Source organism: Petromyzon marinus, chromosome 11 (assembly GCF_048934315.1).
Source record: "Petromyzon marinus isolate PM22_M1 ecotype Great Lakes invasive population chromosome 11, UKy_Petmar_22M1.pri1.0, whole genome shotgun sequence".
In the NCBI taxonomy this organism is placed as follows: Eukaryota; Metazoa; Chordata; class Hyperoartia; order Petromyzontiformes; family Petromyzontidae; genus Petromyzon; species Petromyzon marinus.
The window spans coordinates 413,129-434,394 of NC_133677.1; the positions used below are offsets into that span (position 1 = coordinate 413,129).

The 21,266-nt window shown below is 55.6% G+C and overlaps 1 long non-coding RNA gene across 1 annotated transcript; it reads left to right on the forward strand.

The window, feature by feature from the left end:
• Positions 1-15: 15 nt before the first annotated feature.
• On the forward strand, positions 16-7,320 carry LOC142924263 (uncharacterized). Its single transcript, XR_012941447.1, has 2 exons — positions 16-1,375; positions 1,430-7,320. It is a non-coding gene; the product is annotated as an uncharacterized LOC142924263 (long non-coding RNA).
• Positions 7,321-21,266: the final 13,946 nt, after the last annotated feature.

The following is a 21,266-nucleotide window of genomic DNA, read 5'->3' on the forward strand; positions in this document are numbered from 1 at the left end:
GGGGGTGGGGGGGATGGGGGCGGGCGGGGGCGGGGCGGCGGTGGGGGCTCAGTCCCCCGGGCTGCAGGGCGCCCTGCACGGAATCCGCGCGTGGTGATGGTGACGATGATGGGAGCGGTGAATGAAGAACGAACTCGAGATCGATCGAACGATCGAGCGGACGGACGGACGGTCTTTACGGACTAACTTGCGGCGCAGGGGGGCGCTGGCGTCATCTCCACGCTCGATCCGCTGCTGGCTGGAGTGCGGGACCCCACTCGTGGAACCCGTGGTCTGCGGTCGATGAGTTCGGCGCGCGCGGTGGGCGGGAGACGAGGTGGTGAGAGGGAGACGAGGTGGTGAGAGGGAGACGAGGTGGTGAGAGGGAGACGAGGTGGTGAGAGGGAGACGAGGTGGGGAGGGGGAGACGAGGTGGTGAGCGGGAGACGAGGTGGTGAGAGGGAGACGAGGTGGTGAGGGGGAGACGAGGTGGTGAGGGGGAGACGAGGTGGTGAGAGGGAGACAAGGTGGTGAGCGGGAGACGAGGTGGTGAGAGGGAGACGAGGTGGTGAGGGGGAGACGAGGTGGTGAGCGGGAGACGAGGTGGTGAGCGGGAGACGAGGTGGTGAGCGGGAGACGAGGTGGGGAGCGGGAGACGAGGTGGTGAGAGGGAGACGAGGTGGTGAGCGGGAGACGAGGTGGTGAGCGGGAGACGAGGTGGGGAGCGGGAGACGAGGTGGGGAGCGGGAGACGAGGTGGTGAGCGAGTCCCCTGGAGCCAGGGACTGCACCCATCTACTTAGAACGGCACCTGTGTTGTTGTTGCTGTGTTGTTGTTGTTATAATTATTATATTAATATTGTTTGTTGTTGCTGTTGTTATCATATGATGGCGACATACACAGTCGCTATCATTTTATATATGCATTATATATACACAGTACATAAGCGCGTGTGGGTGTGTGTAGCCTTGACAGAAGGGCGACTCCTGTGTTCGTGTCGCCCGCTGTGGGGGTGGAGGGGCTCGCGTAGTCCACCTCACGACCTTTGGGGGGGGGGCTCGCGTAGTCCACCTCACGACCTTTGGGGGGGGGGGCGGGGCTGGCGTGGGGTGCATCGTATCAGAATGTATCAGTTCTCTTTATTTTAAAAATTAACAAACTTTCTTCCTGTTTATGTCGTTAATTCAATCAAAGTGTAGTGTATGTAACTGAGGCACACCATGCAAGAGTGGTGGCGATGTTGGTGGAGGTGATGTTGGTGGTGATGTTGGTGGTTGTGGTGGTGATGATCTTGGTGGAGGTGATGTTGGAGGTGATGTTGGTGGTGGTGGTGGTGATGGTGCAGGTGATGTTGGTCGTGATGTTGGTGGTGGTGATGTTGGTGGTGATGGTGCAGGTGATGTTGGTAGTGATGTTGGTGGTGATGGTGCAGGTGATGTTGGTAGTGGAGGTGATGTTGGTAGTGGTGGTGATGTTGGTGGTGGTGATGAGACGCTCTTTCCGCCACCTCAGCCCTCTGCTGAGCAGCAGCAACAACCCTGGCAAGCCACTGCGTTGAGGAAGCCTCTCTCCGCAACACTCGAACACGGAGCAGAGTTACTCCCATCAATCTCCCTTCACCAGGCTCCACCACAACCCCACCAGGGGTTGTGGTGGAGCCTGGTGTGTGGCGTGTGTCCTGTGTCCTGTGTGTACTGTGTACTTTTTGTGTGTACTCTGTGGTGTGTAGTCTATGTGTGTCCTGTGTGTGTGTTGTGTACTCTGTGTACTGCATGTGGTGTGTACTATATTTGTGTACTGTGCATGTGAACACAAAAGACAAAGATTCCCCATGTAGCCCACACAGGCTGTTTTGGGCAAGCACAGTGAACAAACAGCAACTGTGGCCAGCACCACGCTCAGCCGCCTTTGTCTCCCCATTGCTGATATTACTGTACATACAGTACACATACACACGGCACAAAGCTCGGTCCACGTGGGACCTGTTCAGATATTACTCGCCACTCATGTTGGCGGTGATTAGCGCATTGCTCTGCGTTTGTGTAGCGCAGTGCGATAACCACTACGCCACCGCTCCCCACATTAGAGAACAGAACGCACGTACAATAACGAGTGTGCAATCAATGTCCTCGGATGTTTAACGATTACGTGTTATCTTTAATTAACAGAGCGTCATTCCCTTGCAATGCAGTGCGTGGTGGAGTTCCTCCCACGCAGAGTCAAACTCTCATCCCTCATGGGGACTCACGGCCAAACATCCCAAAGTAGCAGCAGCGCCCTTCTCAATACGAGTACTATTAGATACCCATCACGACCGTCATCATCACCACCAAAGGTCCCCCGGGTAGCCCGAACAGACTGTAGGGGCAAGTGCTGTTAGCGAGCACCTCTGCAGGTCGGCACGGCGCCCGAAGTATGGGGGTAGGAGGGTGGGTGTGGGCTGGGTGTGGACAGGACTACACCCAGCCGTCTTTGTCTCACCACCACCATCATCACCACGACGATGGCGATGATGATGGTGGTGGTGCTGATGGCGATAGACGAGAGGCTGTAACGGGGCTCTCCGCGGCCTCCTCGCTCACCGGGGAGCGGCGCCGCCTTTGAAGCGCGCCCCGAGCCTCGCGTAAATCACCGGAGCCGGGGCGGATGTCATTAATTACTGGGGGGCGGGGGGGGGGCTGCTCCACTCGCAACGCAATAATTATCAGGGTCGTTAAAATCAGGGGTTAGAGGATTAAAAAAAAACGTTTTTTGCATTACCGGTAACCGCATGGAAAAACCGGTTCGCGGCTCAAGTCGAAATGTCTCTGGGCGCGCTGACGACGACCGGTTTGGTGCCGCGGCGAGGGAGGCGGCGATCGCGAAGTGTCCGCCGCTTCGATTCGACCTCCCGGCGCGGCAGACGAAGCGGCGACGCTCGTGCGAGTTTCCCTTCGCGACTCGCCGCAGGGGCCGCGCGCGGTGGGGTCACGTGTGGGCACGTGACCCGGCTTCTCGGCGTGGAGTAGCAGGCCAAGTACAACCTCGACAGCTCGCCTATATAGGGGGCTGTGTGATATACTGCACACAGACTTATGTACATAGCACAGCGCAGGGCAGACAAAGGCGGTGGGGCGAAGTGATAGACACATCACTCCATCGTGGATTGCTCGGTGACAGCACTTGCCCCAACAATCTGAGTAGGCTACCTGGGGGCGTTTGTGAATTCACGACCTCGTCTCCCGCGGGCTTTTCTGCCGCTCGGCTGGTAGACTGGAGTTGGTGACACGTGACTCGTAACCCACAGCCATAGAGAAATGTGGACTGGATGTGGTGTGCCGGGATCGCCGACCCGGAAAGGCCCTGCTGAAATGAAGTCCTGCACGCGTGTGTCTGTGTGTGTTTCTGTCTGTGTGTGTGTGTGTCTGTGTGTGTGTCATCTCAGTCAGTCGACCCGTGGCACCTGGGTCTGCCCCGTGACCTCCTGCCAGCGGGCGTTCGACACTTCACGTGGCCTCAGGGTGCACATAGCCTGGCACAAGCGTCGTGGTGACGTCACCGCCACTTAGTGGCGAATGGCGGTTGTTGTTGTTGTTATCTGTCTGTGTGTGTCTCTATGTGTTTCTGTGTGTTTCTGTCTGTGTGTGTGTCTGTGTGTGTATCTGTCTGTGTTTCTGTGTGTGTATCTGTCTGTGTGTGTCTGTCTGTGTGTGTCTGTATGTGTTTCTGTGTGTATCTGTGTGTTTCTGTCTGTATGTGTGTCTGTGTGTGTATCTGTCTGTGTGTTTCTGTCTGTGTGTGTTTGTGTGTTTCTGTGTGTGTTTCTGTGTGTGTGTCTGTGTGTGTATCTGTCTGTGTGTTTGTATCGTGACCCCGTATCGCTGACGAATGTTCACACGGGTCCTGGACCTCCCCTTCGTCGACTTAGCTTGTAATGAGTAGCTGGTGTAATAGAAAGGCTTGCCCCAAAAGTCGCTTACGGCTATACGGGGGATATTTGTATTATTCTATATATGACCGTATGTTTGAAGATACCACTGTGAATGAGTGTTTATATGAGTGTGTGTATCTGTGTGATTTGTGACTGTGAGTGTGTGAAAGCTGCCTACCCCTATTCACGCATTGACCCACATATGGAAATGTGGCGGTTAGCGCGTTGCGCTATTAACCCGGCGACCCGGGTTTGATTCCCGTTCACGGCCACGATCATGCAGTGACGACTATCTGAGCTGGTCCTCCCCTAGGCCGACTCAGCCTCAAATGAGTACCCGGTGCGGTGTGTAAACATCGCCACTGGGGAGACAAAGGCGGTCGGGCGTGGTGCTGGCCACCCACCCCCTCGTGTACCGTTCCGGCCTTCATAGGTGCTCTCTAACAGCACTTGCCCCTACAGTCTGTTAAGGCTACACGGAGGATATTTGTCACTGATAGAACCGCGTACACATCAACTTTTCCCGTGTGGTGGGATTAAGTTTGGCTACTCCCACCGCTTCCAAGACGCCTGGGCAGCGGGGAAGAGTCGGCCGAATATCTCTCCTCGAGGCGCTCTCTAGAGCCCCTCCCCAGAAGGGGCTCCCTCCAGTGGAGGTCCCTTCCGCTAGCAGTGTCGTGTGCTGGAAATTGCAGGGCTGCGCCTCTCGCAGTGCATCAATATTGACTCTCTTATGCGCAAGCGACGCAGGCGCGACCGTAGAGACGCGCTCAGTTCGCGACAACGCGCGCGCGTGTGTCCGTGTTTATATCCACGTGTGTGTCTGTATCTGTGTGTCCGTGTGCACACATCCACGTGTGTGTCTGTATCTGTGTGTCCGTGTGTATATATCCACGTGTGTGTCTGTATCTGTGTGTCCGTGTGTATATATCCACGTGTGTGTCTGTATCTGTGTGTCCGTGTGTATATATCCACGTGTGTGTCTGTATCTGTGTGTCCGTGTGTATATATCCACGTGTGTGTCTGTATCTGTGTGTCCGTGTGTACATATCCACGTGTGTCTGTGTATGTTTCTGTGTATGCCTATGTGTGTGTGTATATTTATGTATCTGTGTGTGCATCTATACATACGGGTGTGTGTACCTGCTTCGGGCACTGGCGGAGTCAGTGGGAGGTCGGGGGGTGGAGTGGCACGTGCCCCCCCCCCCCCAATGATCCGATCGAAATCCTTAATTTCGATCGGATCATTGGGGTTTATTAGTAATAAATCGCCATTTTGCGACCCCCACTGCCACTGTGTAGCATATTATTATGTGCCAGGGACTCTATGAGATGATAGGGTCCATAATTTGCAATCAGTAACGGCAAAGCAGTAATAAGTGACTCAGAATTGTGCGTAGTTGCGTATACAGGACACGACTTCCCTGAAGGCATCGACACCTTCAGCGAGCGCGATGCCGATCACACAACGCGGTTTGAATCCGATCCTCGATCGATGGCTGTGCCATCGCCGCACAAGCGTCGAATAAAAAGCAAGAGACAAGTCCTTACTAACAACTCCTTACCAACAACTCCTTGCTTACTAACAAGTCCTTACTTACCAACAACTCCTTCCTTACTGACAACTCCTTGCTTACTGAAAAGTCCTTGCTTGCTAACAACTCCTTGTTTACTAACAACTCCTTACTTACTAACAACTCCTTACTTACTAACAACTTCTTACTCGCTAACCCTTACTTACTAAGAACTCCTTACTCACTAACAACTCCTTGGTTACTGACAACTCCTTACTTACTAGCAACCCCTTACTAACGACTCCTTACTCGCTAGCAACTCCTTGCTCACTAACAACTCCTTACTAACAACTCCTTGCTTACTATCAACTCCTCACCCGCTGACAACTCCTTACTTACTAACAACTCCTTGCTTACTAACGGCTCCTTGCTCGCTAGCGGCTCCTTGCTCATTGGCAACTCCTTACTAACAACTCCTTACTTACTAACAACTCCTCACTCACTAACAACTTCTTACTTACTAGCAACTCCTTGCTTACTAACAACTCCTTACTTACTAACAACTCCTTACTCACTAACAACTTCTTACTTACTAACAACTCCTCTATCATTTTTAATTGCTGGAGGGGTTGCCCCCCTACCTGAAAATCCTGGCTCCGCCATTGGTTTCGGGGAGTGTTTGTGTGTATGTATATGAGTGTTTGTGTGTATGTTTGTGTGTGTGAGTGTTTGTGTGTATGTTTGTGAGTATGTATATGAGTGTTTGTGTGTATATTTGTGTGTGTATATGAGTGTTTGTGTGTATGTTTGTGTATGTATATGAGTGTTTGTGTGTATGTTTGTGTGTATGTATATGAGTGTTTGTGTGTATGTTTGTGTGTGTGTATATATGAGTGTTTGTGTGTATGTTTGTGTGTGTGTGTATATATGAGTGTTTGTGTGTATGTTTGTGTGTGTATGAGTGTTTGTGTGTATGTTTGTGTGTGTATGAGTGTTTGTGTGTATGTTTGTGTGTATGTATATGAGTGTTTGTGTGTATGTTTGTGTGTATGTATATGAGTGTTTGTGTGTATGTTTGTGTGTATGAGTGTTTGTGTGTATGTTTGTGTGTATGTATATGAGTGTTTGTGTGTATGTTTGTGTGTATGTATACGAGTGTTTGTGTGTATTTTGGGTGTATGTATATGAGTGTTTGTGTGTATGTTTGTGTGTATGTATATGTGTCTCTGTGTTGTTCTAGATTTGTGTTCTGTGTTCTTGTGTACTTTGTATGTGGGGAGCGGTTAGCGCGTTGCGCTACGAACCCGGCGACCCGAGTTCGATTCCCCCTCACGGCCCCCACTAGTGACGACTATCTGAACCAGTTATGGGCCTCTGCTAGGTCGACTCAGCCTTCAATGAGTACTTGGCGCGACGTGTAAACATCGCCACTGAGGAGACAAAGGCGGGCGGGCGTGGTGCTGGCCACCCACCCCCTCGTGTGCCGTGCCAGCCTTGTATGTTAATATGTATGTTGAACTTCTTTCGCACCGTACGTAGCTAACCGTTCTAATCGGAAATGCCTTCACATGTGCTCCCTAACAGCACTTGCCCCAACAGTCTGTTAAGGCTATTCGGGGGATCTTTGTCTTTATGTGTCTTGTGTCTTTGTCTATGTGTGTGTCTATGCGTGTCTCTGTGTGTGCTCGATACAATGGGGTTGCTAGTATACATACTTATATACTGTCTCTCTGTGTGTGTACTGTGGACTGTGCTGCGAGTATAAATATTTACACGGCGTCTCGGAGCGAACGCCGCCACCACCGCCGTGTAAACGCGCCGGCCCCCCCCCTCGCGTAAACCGCCCCCCCTCCCCGCCGAGTCCCCCGTGTAATGATAATTAATTAGTGTTGCCATTAAAGTGCTCTTCTACAATTACACGCGTGTCGCGCCTGTTTGAACGGCTGTGGCACTCACTCGCTCCTCACTCGCCCGCTCCTCACTCATCGCCCACTCCTCGCTCCTCACCCACTCCTCACTCGCTCCTCACTCGCTCGCTCCTCACTCGCTCGCTCCTCACTCGCCCGCTCCTCACTCGCCCGCTCCTCACTCCTCACTCGTCACTCGCTCACTCCTCACTCGCTCACTCCTCGCCCACTCCTCGCCCACTCCTCACTCACTCATTCGCCCACTCCTCACTCCTCACTCGCTCACTCCTCACTCCTCGCTCACTCCTCACTCGCCCACTCCTCACTCGCTCACTCGCCCACTCCTCACTTGCCCACTCCTCACTCGCCCACTCCTCCACTCGCTCACTCCTCCACTCGCCCACTCGCTCACTCTTCACTCGCTCACTCCTCACTCGCTCACTCCTCACTCGCCCACTCCTCACTCGCTCGCTCACTCGCTCGCTCGCTCCTCACTCCCCCGCTCCTCACTCGCTCGCTCCTCACTCGCTCGCTCCTCACTCGCCCGCCCGCTCCTCACTCGCTCACTCGCCCACTCGCTCACTCCTCACTCCTCGCTCACTCCTCACTCGCTCGCTCCTCACTCGCCCGCTCCACACTTGCCCACTCCTCACTCGCCCACTCCTCACTCCTCACTCCGCACTCGCTCACTCGTCACTCCTCGCCCACTCCTCACTCGCTCACTCCTCACTCGCTCGCTCCTCACTCGCTCGCTCCTCACTCGCTCGCTCCTCACTCGCTCGCTCACTCACTCACTCGCCCACTCCTCACTCGCTCACTCATCGCTCACTCCTCACTCCCCCGCTCCTCACTCGCTCGCTCCTCACTCGCTCACTCCTCACTCGCTCACTCCTCACTCGCTCGCCCCTCACTCGCTCGCTCTATCACTCGCCCGCTCCTCACTCGCCCACTCCTCCTCGCTCCTCGCCCACTCCTCGCTCGCTCACTCCTCACTCCTCGCTCCTCGCCCGCTCCTCACTCGCCCACTCCTCCTCGCTCCTCGCTCACTCCTCACTCGCCCACTCCTCACTCCTCGCTCCTCGCTCACTCCTCACTCGCCCGCTCCTCACTTGCTCACTCGTCGCCCACTCCTCACCCACTCCTCACTCGCTCACTCCTCACTCGCCCACTCCTCATTCGCTCACTCGCTCACTCCTCACTCCTCGCTCACTCCTCGCTCACGCCTCACTCGCTCGCTCACTCCTCACTCGCTCGCTCCTCACTCGCTCGCTCCTCACTCGCCCGCTCCACACTTGCCCACTCCTCACTCGCCCACTCCTCACTCGCTCACTCGTCACTCCTCGCCCACTCCTCACTCGCTCACTCCTCACTCGCTCACTCCTCACTCGCCCACTCCTCACTCGCCCACTCCTCACTCGTCACTCGCCCACTCGCTCACTCCTCGCCCACTCCTCGCCCACTCCTCGCCCACTCCTCGCTCGCCCACTCCTCGCTCGCTCACTCCTCACTCCTCGCTCCTCGCTCACTCCTCACTCGTCACTCGCTCACTCCTCACTCGCCCACTCCTCACTCCTCACTCGCCCACTCCTCACTCGCTCACTCCTCACTCGCTCACTCCTCACTCGCTCACTCGCCCACTCCTCACTCGCCCACTCCTCACTCGCCCACTCCTCACTCGCTCACTCCTCACTCGCCCACTCGCTCACTCGCCCACTCCTCCACTCCCCACTCCTCCACTCGCCCACTCGCTCACTCTTCACTCGCTCGCTCCTCACTCGCTCACTCCTCACTCCTCGCCGACTCCTCGCTCGCTCACTCCTCACTCGCCCACTCCTCACTCGCCCACTCCTCACTCGCTCACTCCTTACTCGCTCACTCCTCACTCGCTCACTCGCCCACTTCTCACTCGCCCACTCGCCCACTCCTCACTCGCCCACTCCTCACTCGCCCACTCCTCACTCGCCCACTCCTCACTCGCCCACTCGCTCACTCGCCCACTCCTCCACTCGCTCACTCCTCACTCGCCCACTCCTCACTCGCCCACTCCTCACTCGCCCACTCCTCACTCGCCCACTCGTCACTCGCCCACACCTCATTCGCCCACTCGTCACTCGCCCACTCGTCACTCGCCCACTCGTCACTCGCCCACTCGTCATTCGCCCACTCGTCACTCGCCCACTCGTCACTCCTCACTCCTCACTCGCCCACTCCTCACTCGCCCACTCCTCGCTCACTCCTCGCTCACTCGCCCACTCGCTCACTCCTCACTCCTCACTCGCCCACTCCTCACTCGCTCACTCCTCACTCGCCCACTCGCCCACTCGCTCACTCGCTCACTCGCTCACTCGCTCACTCGCCCACTCGCCACTCGCTCACCCAGCCGTGTGGTCACATCCGCACAGACTCATTCACTGCTCGGTTGAGCCACACTGACGCATTGGGTGCTCAGAGTCACACTCATGCTGAGCCAGTGGTGGAAATCCCACATTTCCATGGCGGGGGTCGAGTCTATCCATGGGGCTTCCACACAAAGTGGTTCTCGTTTTATCGACCCGCCACGTAATTCCTCTCCGATTGCTGCGAGTCGTTCGCCCCAATTTGGGACCTCCTCCGCGATCAACGCCTTCCCGCTCATCCCCAGTCGGCGCGCCGCGGTGACCCCACGCAGATCCCAGGTGGTGGACGAGACGCGAGACGGAGCCGTCGTCGGGACCCGAGGCCACCGCTCGCGTCCTGCGCCTATCGGGCTGCGTGTCTCAGCGCTCGAGCGGGGCGGGCGAGAAGGTCGCGAGTTCAAATCCCGGTCGACTCGGCTCATCATCCCCTCCTCCTCACACGCTGGGTGGTCGATAAAATTGAGTACATACTCCTTAATACTCCACGACGGTTGTCATCTGGGATAGCCTCGCCATAGCAATGTGGAATCTCCTTCACTGGCACTGCAGGGCTGTGAACAGAAACACAATCCCCGGTGTCTGAATGCTCATCTGAGCCGCAGGCCATCGCGCCGACTTCCCGACTGTAATTCTCGAGCTGCCAGCCACACGCGCGCCCCGTGCCGGACCCCAACCGGCGCCGCGATCTCTCGCGCAGCAGCGGCAGCGACGTCGCCCCTCCTGGGAGGCGAACAGCGCTCGGCAGGGCCCCGCGACTCGCAGAGGCGCCCCCTGCGCCAACGCGTGGAGTCGTGGCCACGACCACGACGCGCCTGTACGCAGGATAAATACAACCCATCATGGGGATGTTTCCTGTCACTCGAAGGAACGGGGCATCTCGACGTTTCGGCTGACTGGCCTTCTGCAGGGAATACTGGAGTTAACAGATGGAGGGAGAGAGTCTCAAGCAGTTTTACGAGATGGGTGGGTTTGGGTCACGATGTATGTATTGCTGAACTTCTTTCACACCGTACGTAGCCGAGCGTGCTAATCAGGGGTGCGGCGGAAGGACAACGAGAAATGATGTTCGTGACTCGGCCTCACCATTCCCACGGTGGGGCCCAGTCCACTCTGTGATGAAAGCGTGGCACGCCGCGTGATTTAGCGTGGGGCCGAGCGAGCCGAGGGAAGTGAGGAAATCGCTTCGCCTACAGCCCGGCGCGAGACGCTGAACAGGCGGAGGAGGCTGTCGGGGCGTGGGGGCGAGGTGGAGGGGGGAGGGGGCGAGGTGGAGTGGGGAGGGGGCGAGGTGGAGGGGGGAGGGGGCGAGGTGGAGTGGGGAGGGGGCGAGGTGGAGGGGGGAGGGGGCGAGGTGGAGGGGGCGAGGTGGAGGGGGCGAGGTGGAGGGGGGAGGGGGCGTGGTGGAGGGGGGAGGGGGCGAGGTGGAGGGGTCGAGGTGGAGGGGGGAGGGGGCGAGGTGGAGGGGGGAGGGGGCGAGGTGGAGGGGGGAGGGGGCGAGGTGGAGGGGGGAGGGGGCGAGGTGGAGGGGGCGAGGTGGAGGGGGGAGGGGGCGAGGTGGAGGGGGGAGGGGGCGTGGTGGAGGGGGGAGGGGGCGAGGTGGAGGGGGCGAGGTGGAGGGGGGAGGGGGCGAGGTGGAGGGGGGAGGGGGCGAGGTGGAGGGGGGAGGGGGCGAGGTGGAGGGGGGAGGGGGCGTGGTGGAGGGGGGAGGGGGCGAGGTGGAGGGGGCGTGGTGGAGGGGGGAGGGGGCGAGGTGGAGGGGGGAGGGGGCCAGGTGGAGGGGGGAGGGGGCGAGGTGGAGGGGGCGAGGTGGAGGGGGGAGGGGGCGAGGTGGAGGGGGGAGGGAGCGAGGTGGAGGGGGGAGGGGTGAGGTGGAGGGGGGAGGGGGCGAGGTGGAGGGGGGAGGGGGCGAGGTGGAGGGGGGAGGGAGCGAGGTGGAGGGGGGAGGGGGTGAGGTGGAGGGGGAGGGGGGAGGGGGCGAGGTGGAGGGGGGAGGGGGCGAGGTGGAGGGGAGCGGCGTCGCTCCGAGACCGACGCGCGAGGCGCCGCCCTTCCACAGCAGCGGCCCTCTCGCCCCCTCACTCGCGCGCGTCTCTTCTCTGATGTCGGCCGATCGGTTTCAAAGACGATGCATCGTACATTTTGATTTAAAGCTTTCGTGACTGCAGGGATTCATATTCTTGGTTCTTTCGGTAAAGTCACGTAGAAGGGAAACAATAAAATAATAAAATCTATTTTATTATTTTATTGTTTCACGTCGAAGGGAAACAAGAATACGATGCATCATATTATCATATTATCTTATTATCTTATTATTATCTTATTATCATATTATTATCTTATTATTATCATATTATTATCTTATTATCATAGTATTATATTATCATTTTATTATCATCATCATCAGAGAATTGTGTTTGCATGTTTTTCCACAAGTATGTGCGGTGAATGCAGACTTGACACCTTGCAAGAGCGTTGCCTATTTGCTGTTTGAACATCTTCACATAATTCCTGTTTTGTTGCCAGAAAGGATAACGCCTGTTCTTGTTTTTGTTTAACTTATGGGGTTTCTCTATGTAAGTCTATGGGGTCGCTATGTAAGTTTATGGATCTGTGTTCGGATTGTATATGGTTGTATGTGCGAGTCTCCAATTGTATATGTAAGCCGAAACGTCTTTGCATAATTCTCTGAGTCTCTAAATAACGTTAAAGTTCTCTACACGAGGCTATGTGTGTCTATACGAGTCTGCGGGTCTCTGTGTAAGTCTATGCGTCTCTTTGTGAGTCTATAGGTCTCTATGCACCTCGTATGGTTCTCTATAGTATACGAGTATATGAGTGTGCGTTTATGGCTCTCGATGTAAGTCTGTAGGACTCACTGTAAGTTTGTACATGCATCTCTGTGTCAATCTCCGTGTGTCTATGTAAGCCTTTGGCTCTCTATGCAAGTCCATGGCTCTGCGTGTGAGTCGATGAAAGTCGATGATATTCCACAGGACTCCCCTCTCGCCCCCCGCTAGACGAGAGGGGAGGAGGAGGAGGGGGCGAAGAGTTATGAAGCTGCTACCTTCCTTGTTTGGAAAGATCGCGTCCCACTTTTTTTAAACACACATTCTCTTCCTACGCGTTCCTGTTTGTCTCAGCTGTCGGCAATGACTGGGAGGAGGAGGAGGTGGAAGAGGGGGGGGGGTGAGAACACGAGGAGCTAAAAACCGGATGCGAGAAAATCCTGAAAGATGGAATAACCCAAGGAGTGAGCGAGAGAAAGAGGCGAAGGCGTGGGGATTAGAGGGCGATGCCCGCACGCCTCGCACGGACTGCGAATGAAGGGAGGGGGGGGCGCTGTGGGCACCTCGGATGCGTGGTGGAGAGCGGGTGACGGAATGGCAGCTAAAGAGGCGGAACACGCATGGGAAGACGAGGGCGGAGGGTTGGATGGCTCGCAACACTCCGGGCCGCATTTGTCTCCCTAGTGGCGATATTTACACACCGCCTGAGTCGACTTAAGGGAGACACAGAACCGGTTCAGATAATCGTTGCTGGTGTTGGTGGTCGCGAGCGGGAATCGAACCCTGGTCGCCAGGTTCGTATCGCAACGCGCTAACCGCTACACTACCGCTCCCCACTAACACACAGTCACCCATACATTGACACACACGCACAATGGCACACACAGAAGACAAAGACACAAGCACAGAGACACACGTCACTGTAGCTGTCAGTGGGAAGCGTGAAGGAGCATGAACTTGGGATTTGTGTTTCAAGTTTCCAGGGTTAATCCGCCCTGCCCCCCACCCCGCCCCCACCCCTCCTCACCCTCCCCACATGGAGTTTCTGTGAGCTTCAAGACGCAGAGGGGGGCGCGGGCAGAGCGAAGAGGAAGGGAGAGGAAGAAGATAGTTCTCTGTGTCACTGTGAGTTCAGCACTTCTGCAATTAACTCTCTGACCAACCCAGACCCCAGCACCATTCCTCACCTTGACGCTGGCCTAACCCTAACACGACTGGACATCTGTGAAGAAGAGCTTCATAGCTCATCGAATTCCTCCAGGATACATAAAGATTATTATACCGAGCAGCCTACCCTGACATTAGTTGAACTCTAACCCGAGGCTAACCCTAACGCTCTCCCGAAACACCAACCCCAACACGAGACGGAGCGCGCGCACGGCAGGGGAGTGCCGTGCGCGCGTTCGAGAATTGCTGCAGTGGAACGGGGCAGCCCCAGAGAGCCCTCCTCGTGGGTGCAGCTACGAGAGAAGAGCTGAGGGGTGGGGGGGGGGGTCGCCTCCTCTCACCCCCCGCGCCCCACTCACAACTCGCCCCCACCCCCCACCCCTCCCACCCCCGACCACGTGGTCCGCGCGCGCACGAGGCGAGATGAGAGCCACGATATCGACCCCGGCGCGCGCCGGGGACAACCAGGAGCGGTCACGTGCCTGTGTGAGTGTGTCTGTGTGTGAGCATCTATGTGTGTGTGTGTGAGTGTCTGTGTGTGAGCATCTATGTGTGTGTGTGAGTGTCTGTGTGTAAGTGTCTGCGTGTGTGAGTGTCTGTGTGTAAGTGTGTGTGAGTGTCTGTGTGTGTGTGTGAGGTGCTCGCTAACAGCACTTGCCCCTACAGTCTGTTAAGGCTATACGGGGGATCTTTGTTTATCTTTGTGAGTGTCTGTGTGTGCGCATCAGGCGTGGTGTTGGCCACCCACCCCCTAGCGTGCCGTGCCGGCCTTCATAGGTGCTCGCTAACAGCACTTGCCCCAACAGTCTGTAAAGGCGATACGGGGTCTGTATCTGTGTGTGAATGCGCCTGTGTGTGGGTGTCTGCGCTACAAACCCAGCGACCTGAGTTCAATCCTCGACCACGGCTAACATAATTGGCGAATATCTGGACCCGTCTTGTGCCTCCCCGAGATCGACTCATCCTCAAAGTAGTACCTGGTGCGGTTTGAACATCACCACTGGGAAGACAAAGGCGGCCGGTCGTGGTGCTGACCACCCATCCACCCCCTCGTGAGCCGTGCGCTCCTTCGTAGACGCCCGCTAACAGCACTTGTCCCTCCGCTCTCCAAGGTTATACGGGAGGGATATTTCACTATCTTTGTGTCTCCCTGTGTGAGGGGGGCGGGGGGGGCGGGGCTCGTCTATTGACTAAAGCCCAGCAGGAAGCCCTCGGGACCTAATGACGGGGGGGGGGGGGCTGTTGGGGGTGGGGTACGCGACTCGTTAAGGGAAATGTTAATTGCCCCGTAGAGTTGTCATTAAGTTCCGCGGTGTCGTCTCTCATCGCAGAAGAAGAAAAGCCTTTTGAGAGTTCGTGCCGGCGAGGTGCGGCGCTAGGACGGGGGGCTGAGGGGGGCATCACCCATCACCATCCCCCACTCACCCCCACCGCCTCCCCCCCTCTCTCTTTCCCCACTCCCTCTCTGCCTGTCTTTCAAAAATAAAGAGCCTCCTAATTAATGAGACGGGAGCGCTTGGCAGCTCGTGATGGGACGGGAGGGGAGCTGAGCGGGGGCTCGAGAGGGGTCCTTTGTCCGCGGTGATGGGCGATCAAGTGGGTCCCCTTCGCCTGCCCCCTCCACGTACCCCCTCATTTGCTCCCCGGCTATGAGTGATTGCTGACCCGAGAGGCGCCAATTAGCGAGGCCGCGAGGCTGCGGGGTCGTGGCGACGCGGCCTCCACCCCCCCCCCGCCTCCTCCTCGTGCCTGCTCGCACGTGGCCGTGCGGGGGGGGGGGGTTAGGGAGCGTTCGGGAGTGTGAGAGAGTGCGAGTGTGAGAGAGTGCGAGTGTGAGAGAGTGCGAGTGTGAGAGAGTGCGAGTGTGAGAGAGTGTAAGTGAGAGTGGTGCGGAGCGGTGGTGCAACTGTTAGCGCGCTGCGCTACCAACCCGGCGACTCGAGTTCGATTCCCGCTCACGTCCAACACCGGTGACGATTATCTGAACCGGTCCTGGGCCTATCCTAGGTCGACTCAGCCTTCAATGAGTACCTGGTGCGGGGTGTAAACATCGCCACTAGGGAGACAGAGGCGGCCGGGCGTGATGCCGTGCCCATCTTCATAGGTGCTCGCTAACAGCACTTGCCCCAAACGACTAAGGCTATAGAGGGGATGTTTGTCTTTGTTGGTGAGAGTGACTCCGCTTTAAGAGAGTGCCTGGTGCGGAGTGTGTAGACTGCGGCCGCGGTGTCCGTGTGACTCCAAGGTGCCCCGCGTGTCAACACGGGGCACCTTGGAGTGCGCCCGACACCCGAGCCGCTTTAAGCGATACAACTCTGGACTGGGTTTCGCCCGGATGGGTCTCATCAGCAGAGCCGGGCCTGTTAAACGAACGCTACCGGGGTTGCCACGCGCCACTGGTGAGAGCACTCGGTGTAGACGACACGTGTCTCTCGCTCAGCGCAGCGAGCACCGATGAGCTTGTATTGAATACCGGGGTCTGGGTGAATGTTGAGGAACGTCGCGAGTTCAAATCCCTATAGGAGTGTGGGGGTTGACTAAGTCCATCATCATCATCCCTCTGGCTTGGGGCCGATAAAACGAGTACCGCTTTGTAGGGAGAAGATCAACAGTGTTGTGCTATAGACGGATTGACTTTGTGAATGAATTGCTATATAAATGAATGATTGACTATATGGCTGAGTGACGACTGTACATGGGTGACTTTTGGTGTCGTCGCGGGGTCGATTCGCGACTCCGCTCTGAGAGTCTCTGCGCTTGGTGGGGCGATAAGGGGCGGGGGGCGACTCCCCGCCCCCTGCCCACCCCTCACCCCCTCCCCCCTGGTCACCCCTCCCCTCAGTGAAATTCTCGTGAGAAACTCCGCGCGTGGCACAATGAGTCCCGCGTGGAGTGAACATCTCGGGCTTGGAAGGGAGGGGCCCGGTGACGGATCACGTGGGACCTCCTGCTGCTGCTGCTGTCCGTGTGTCCTCCTGGGTAGCAGCGCCACGTACAGCGACACGGCCACGTACAGCGACACGGCCACGTACAGCGACACCGATAATGCCGTGAATACATCGACAGTCTCCTACCCGCCTCTCCACATCCCATCAGCCCCACGCACTGCCTCTTGGGAGTCCATCATTTCAAGCAGCATTGGTTCTGCGCAAGCAACATTGTGGACCGCATTTCGACACTAAGTGTTCCATCAGCACAGTAAAGCTGTGAAGAAGGTACATTTCCGAAACGTCGATCAATTACTTTTTTTTCATTTAAGGCCACAGTGTTGTTGGTGGGTCGGTTGCACAGAGGAGTCAAACTCTGCTGGGACCAATGCTGACGAACTGCCAGATGCTTCGAGGCAAGGACTGGTCTCAACATTCAGTGTCTCATCAGCAGAGTGAGACTTACGAAAACGTATATAATAGGCGACGTTTCTGGCAATGGTCCTTCTTCACAGCAATAAGGGAGGCAACTATATACCTTTCACAGCAAACAGAGAGGTCACTCCATCTCTCCGCCCCCCTCTATGTGCTGTGAAGAAGGACCGTTGCCTGAAACGTCGCCTATTGTTTAGAGTACTCGTTCCCTTGAAGGCGACGCTGTGCTGTTGACGAATGTCTCCGGGAGTGGAGGTCAGCGCCCCCACCCCACGTGAGTTAATTAGTTGTTTAACATTTCAGTTGTTAGCGCATCCAATGAACGCTGCCAGTGACCTTCCTGACCGATGGAGAGGCGAAGTCGCGCGATCATGGGACGGAGCCGTCCGTCTGGCGCGTCGTGCTGGTGTCGATGGTGGTGGTGGTGATAGTGGTGGTGACGATGATGATGGTGGTAGTGATGGTGACGACGGTGGTGGTAATGGTGGTGGTGGTGGTGGTGACGACGATGATGGTGGTGGTGACGATAGTAGTAAAGGTGGTGATGGTAGTGGCGGTGACGGTGGTGGTAGTGATGGTGGTGACCGTGATGGTGGTGGTGATGGTGCTGGTGACCGTGATGGTGGTGGTGACGATAGTAGTAAAGGTGGTGATGGTGGTGGTGACGATGATGATGGTGGTAGTGATGGTGGTGGTAATGGTGGTGGTGGTGGTGGTGACGACGATGATGGTGGTGGTGACGATGGTAGTAAAGGTGGTGATGGTAGTGGCGGTGATGGTGGTGGTAGTGATGGTGGTGGTGATGGTGCTGGTGTCGACGGTGATGGTGGTGGTGACGATGGTAGTAAAGGTGGTGATGGTAGTAATGGTGGTGGTTATGTTTGTTGTCCTTTCTCCGTACCTCCTATTTGCACGGTCGACCACGTACGGTGCGAAAGAAGTTCAACGCGCACGCGGGTTGGTGGCGTGGTCAGTGGCGGGGCGGTGGGGGCCTCCCTCGTGCGGGGCGGGGCAGGGGCGGCCTTTGAGAATCTGGGCTAGAGGGGGGGGGCTGTGAGGGGGATGGCGGGGGGGGGGGCTAGGGGGGTTGGGGGTGCGAGGGGGATGGCGGGGGGGGCTAGGGGGGTTGGGGTGCGAGGGGGATGGCGGGGGGGGTTAGGGGGGCTGGGAGGGGGATGGCGGGGGGGCTAGGGGGACTGGGGTGGGTGTGAGGGGTTGGCGGGGGGGGCTAGGGGGACTGGGGTGGGTGTGAGGGGTTGGCGGGGGGGGGGGGCTAGGAGGGGCTGGGGTGGGTGTGAGGGGTTGGCGGGGGGGGCTAGGAGGGGCTGGGGTGGGTGTGAGGGGTTGGCGGGGGGGGCTAGGGGGACTGGGGTGGGTGTGAGGGGTTGGCGGGGGGGGGCTAGGAGGGGCTGGGGTGGGTGTGAGTGGTTGGCGGGGGGGGGGGCTAGGAGGGGCTGGGGGGGTATTTTGGCGACGGGGAGTCGGGGTCCGAGCGATGCATCACCGCGGAGTCTGTTTCACATCAACCAGACGCGACCCCTCCCCCTGACCCCCCCCCCCTCGCGCCCTTAACTCCTCCTCCTCTGACCCCTCCCCCCCGGGCCCGAGACTCCTTTCCCCCCACCCGTCCCCGGATGTCTCTCGTCAGCACCATCATCAGCAGCATCATCAGCAGCATCCCTCCTCTCCGTCCGTCTTTGTCTCCCCCCCTCTCTGTGTATACGCGCCAGTAGCACGTGACCAAAGTGTTGCTTTTAGAGGTTTTTGTGGTGGCGGTGGTAGTGGTGGTGATGATGGTGGTGGTAGTGATGATGACGATAGTGGTAATAGTGATGATGGTGGTGATGGTGGTGATTGTGGTGATGGTGGTGATGGTGGTGGTAGTGGTGGTAGTGATTATGATGGTGATAATAACGATGGTGATGATGGTGGTGATTGTGGTGATGTTGGTGATGGTGGTGATGATGATGGTATAAATGATGGTGTTGATGATGGTAGTGATGTCATCTCTCCTCGTCTCAACTCGCTGACCCCTCTCGTCTCTGTTTGTCTCTCTTTCCTCTCGTTTCCCGTTATAAATAACACTAACTAATAATACTAACTAATAATACTAACTAATAAATAATACAAATAATACTAATAAATAAAACTAACTCATAAATAATACAAACTAATAAATATTACTAATAAATAATACAAACGAATACATAATACAAACTCATAATACTAACTAATACATAATACTAATTAATAATACTAACTAATAAATAATACAAACTAATAAATAATACTAAGTCATAATACTAACTAATAAATAATACTAACTAATAATGCTAACTAATAATACTAACTAATAAATAATACAAACTAAAAAATGCTAAGTCATAATACTAACTAATAAATAATACTAACTAATAGTACTAACGAATAATACTAACTAATAATACTAACGCATAATACTAACTAATAAATACTACCTAACCAATAATATTAACTAGTAATACGAACTAATAATACTAATAAATAATACTAACTAATAGTACTAACGAATAATACTAACTAATAATACTAACGAATAATACTAACTAATAAATAATACTACCTAACTAATAATACTAACTAGTAATACGAACTAATACTGCTAATAAATAATACTAACTCATAATATGAACACAAATCGTCCGTCTCACCCCCTCGCCGTCACCTTTCTCTCCTCTCTCTCGCCTCCACTCTCCCCACTCTCTCCCCTCCACTCTCCCCACTCTCTCCCCTCCACTCTCCCCACTCTCTCCTCTCTCTCCCCTCCACTCTCCCCACTCTCTCCTCTCTCTCCCCTCCACTCTCCCCACTCTCTCCCCTCCACTCTCTCCACTCTCCCTATATCCCTTTCCCTCTCTCTCTCTCTTTTACGATCACAGGAAACAAGAAGATGCTCGGTGTAGCCGGCACTTTGCTTCGTTCATCATTTAGTTTTTTTATGCTTTGCGTTATGTTAACCCCCCTCCCCCCCTTTTTAATGAAATATTTCTCTCTCTCATGACTCTCGACTCTCCCTCTCCTCTGCCTCTCTCTCTCTCTCCCTCTCTCTCTCATTACTCACATCAACCAGACACGACCCCTCCCCTGACCACCCCCCTCGCGCCCTTAACTCCTCCTCCTCTGACCCCTCCCCCCGGGCCCGAGACTCCTTCCCCCCCACCCGTCCCCGGATGTCTCTCGTCAGCACCATCACCATCATCAGCAGCATCCCTCCTCTCCGTCCGCCTTTGTCTTCCCCCCCCCCCCCCTCTCTGTGTATACGCGCCAGTAGCACGTGACCAAAGTGTTGCTTTTCGAGGTTTTTGTGGTGGCGGTGGTAGTGGTGGTGATGATGGTGGTGGTAGTGATGATGATGATAGTGGTAATCGTGATGATGGTGGTGATTGTGGTGATGGTGGTGATGGTGGTAGTGATGATGATGATGATAGTGGTAATCGTGGTGATGGTGGTGATGGTGGTGATGGTGGTAGTGATGATGATGGTATAAATGGTGTTAATGATGGTAGTGATGTCATCTCTCCTCGTCTCTTTTTGTTTACACGATCAGAGGAAACAAGAAGATGATCGGTGTAGTCGGAACTTTGCTCCGTTCATCATTTCGTTTTTATGCTTTGCGTTATGTTAACCCCCCCCCCCCCCCTTTTTAATGAAAGATTTCTCTCTCTCATGACTCTCGACCCTCCCTCTCCTCTGCCTCTCTCTCTCTCTCTCCCTCCCTACTCTCTCCTCTTTACTCTCCCTCCCCCCCTACTCTCTCCTCTTTACTCTCTCCTCTTTACTCTCTCCCTCCCTACTCTCTCCTCTTTACTCTCTCCTCTCTTTACTCACTCTCCCTCCCTACTCTCTCCTCTTTACTCTCTCCTATCTTTACTCTCTCCCTCCCTACTCTCTCCTCTTTACTCTCTCCTCTTTACTCTCTCTCCCTCCCTACTCTATCCTCTTTACTCTCTCTTTACTCTCTCCCTCCCTACTCTCTCCTCTTTACTCTCTCCTCTTTACTCTCTCTCCCTCCCTACTCTATCCTCTTTACTCTCTCTTTACTCTCTCCCTCCCTACTCTATCCTCTTTACTCTCTCTTTACTCTCTCCCTCCCTACTCTCTCCTCTTTACTCTCTCCTCTCTTTACTCTCTCTCCCTCCCTACTCGCTCCTCTTTACTCACTCTCCCCCCCCCTACTCTCTCCTCTTTACTGTCTCCTCTTTACTC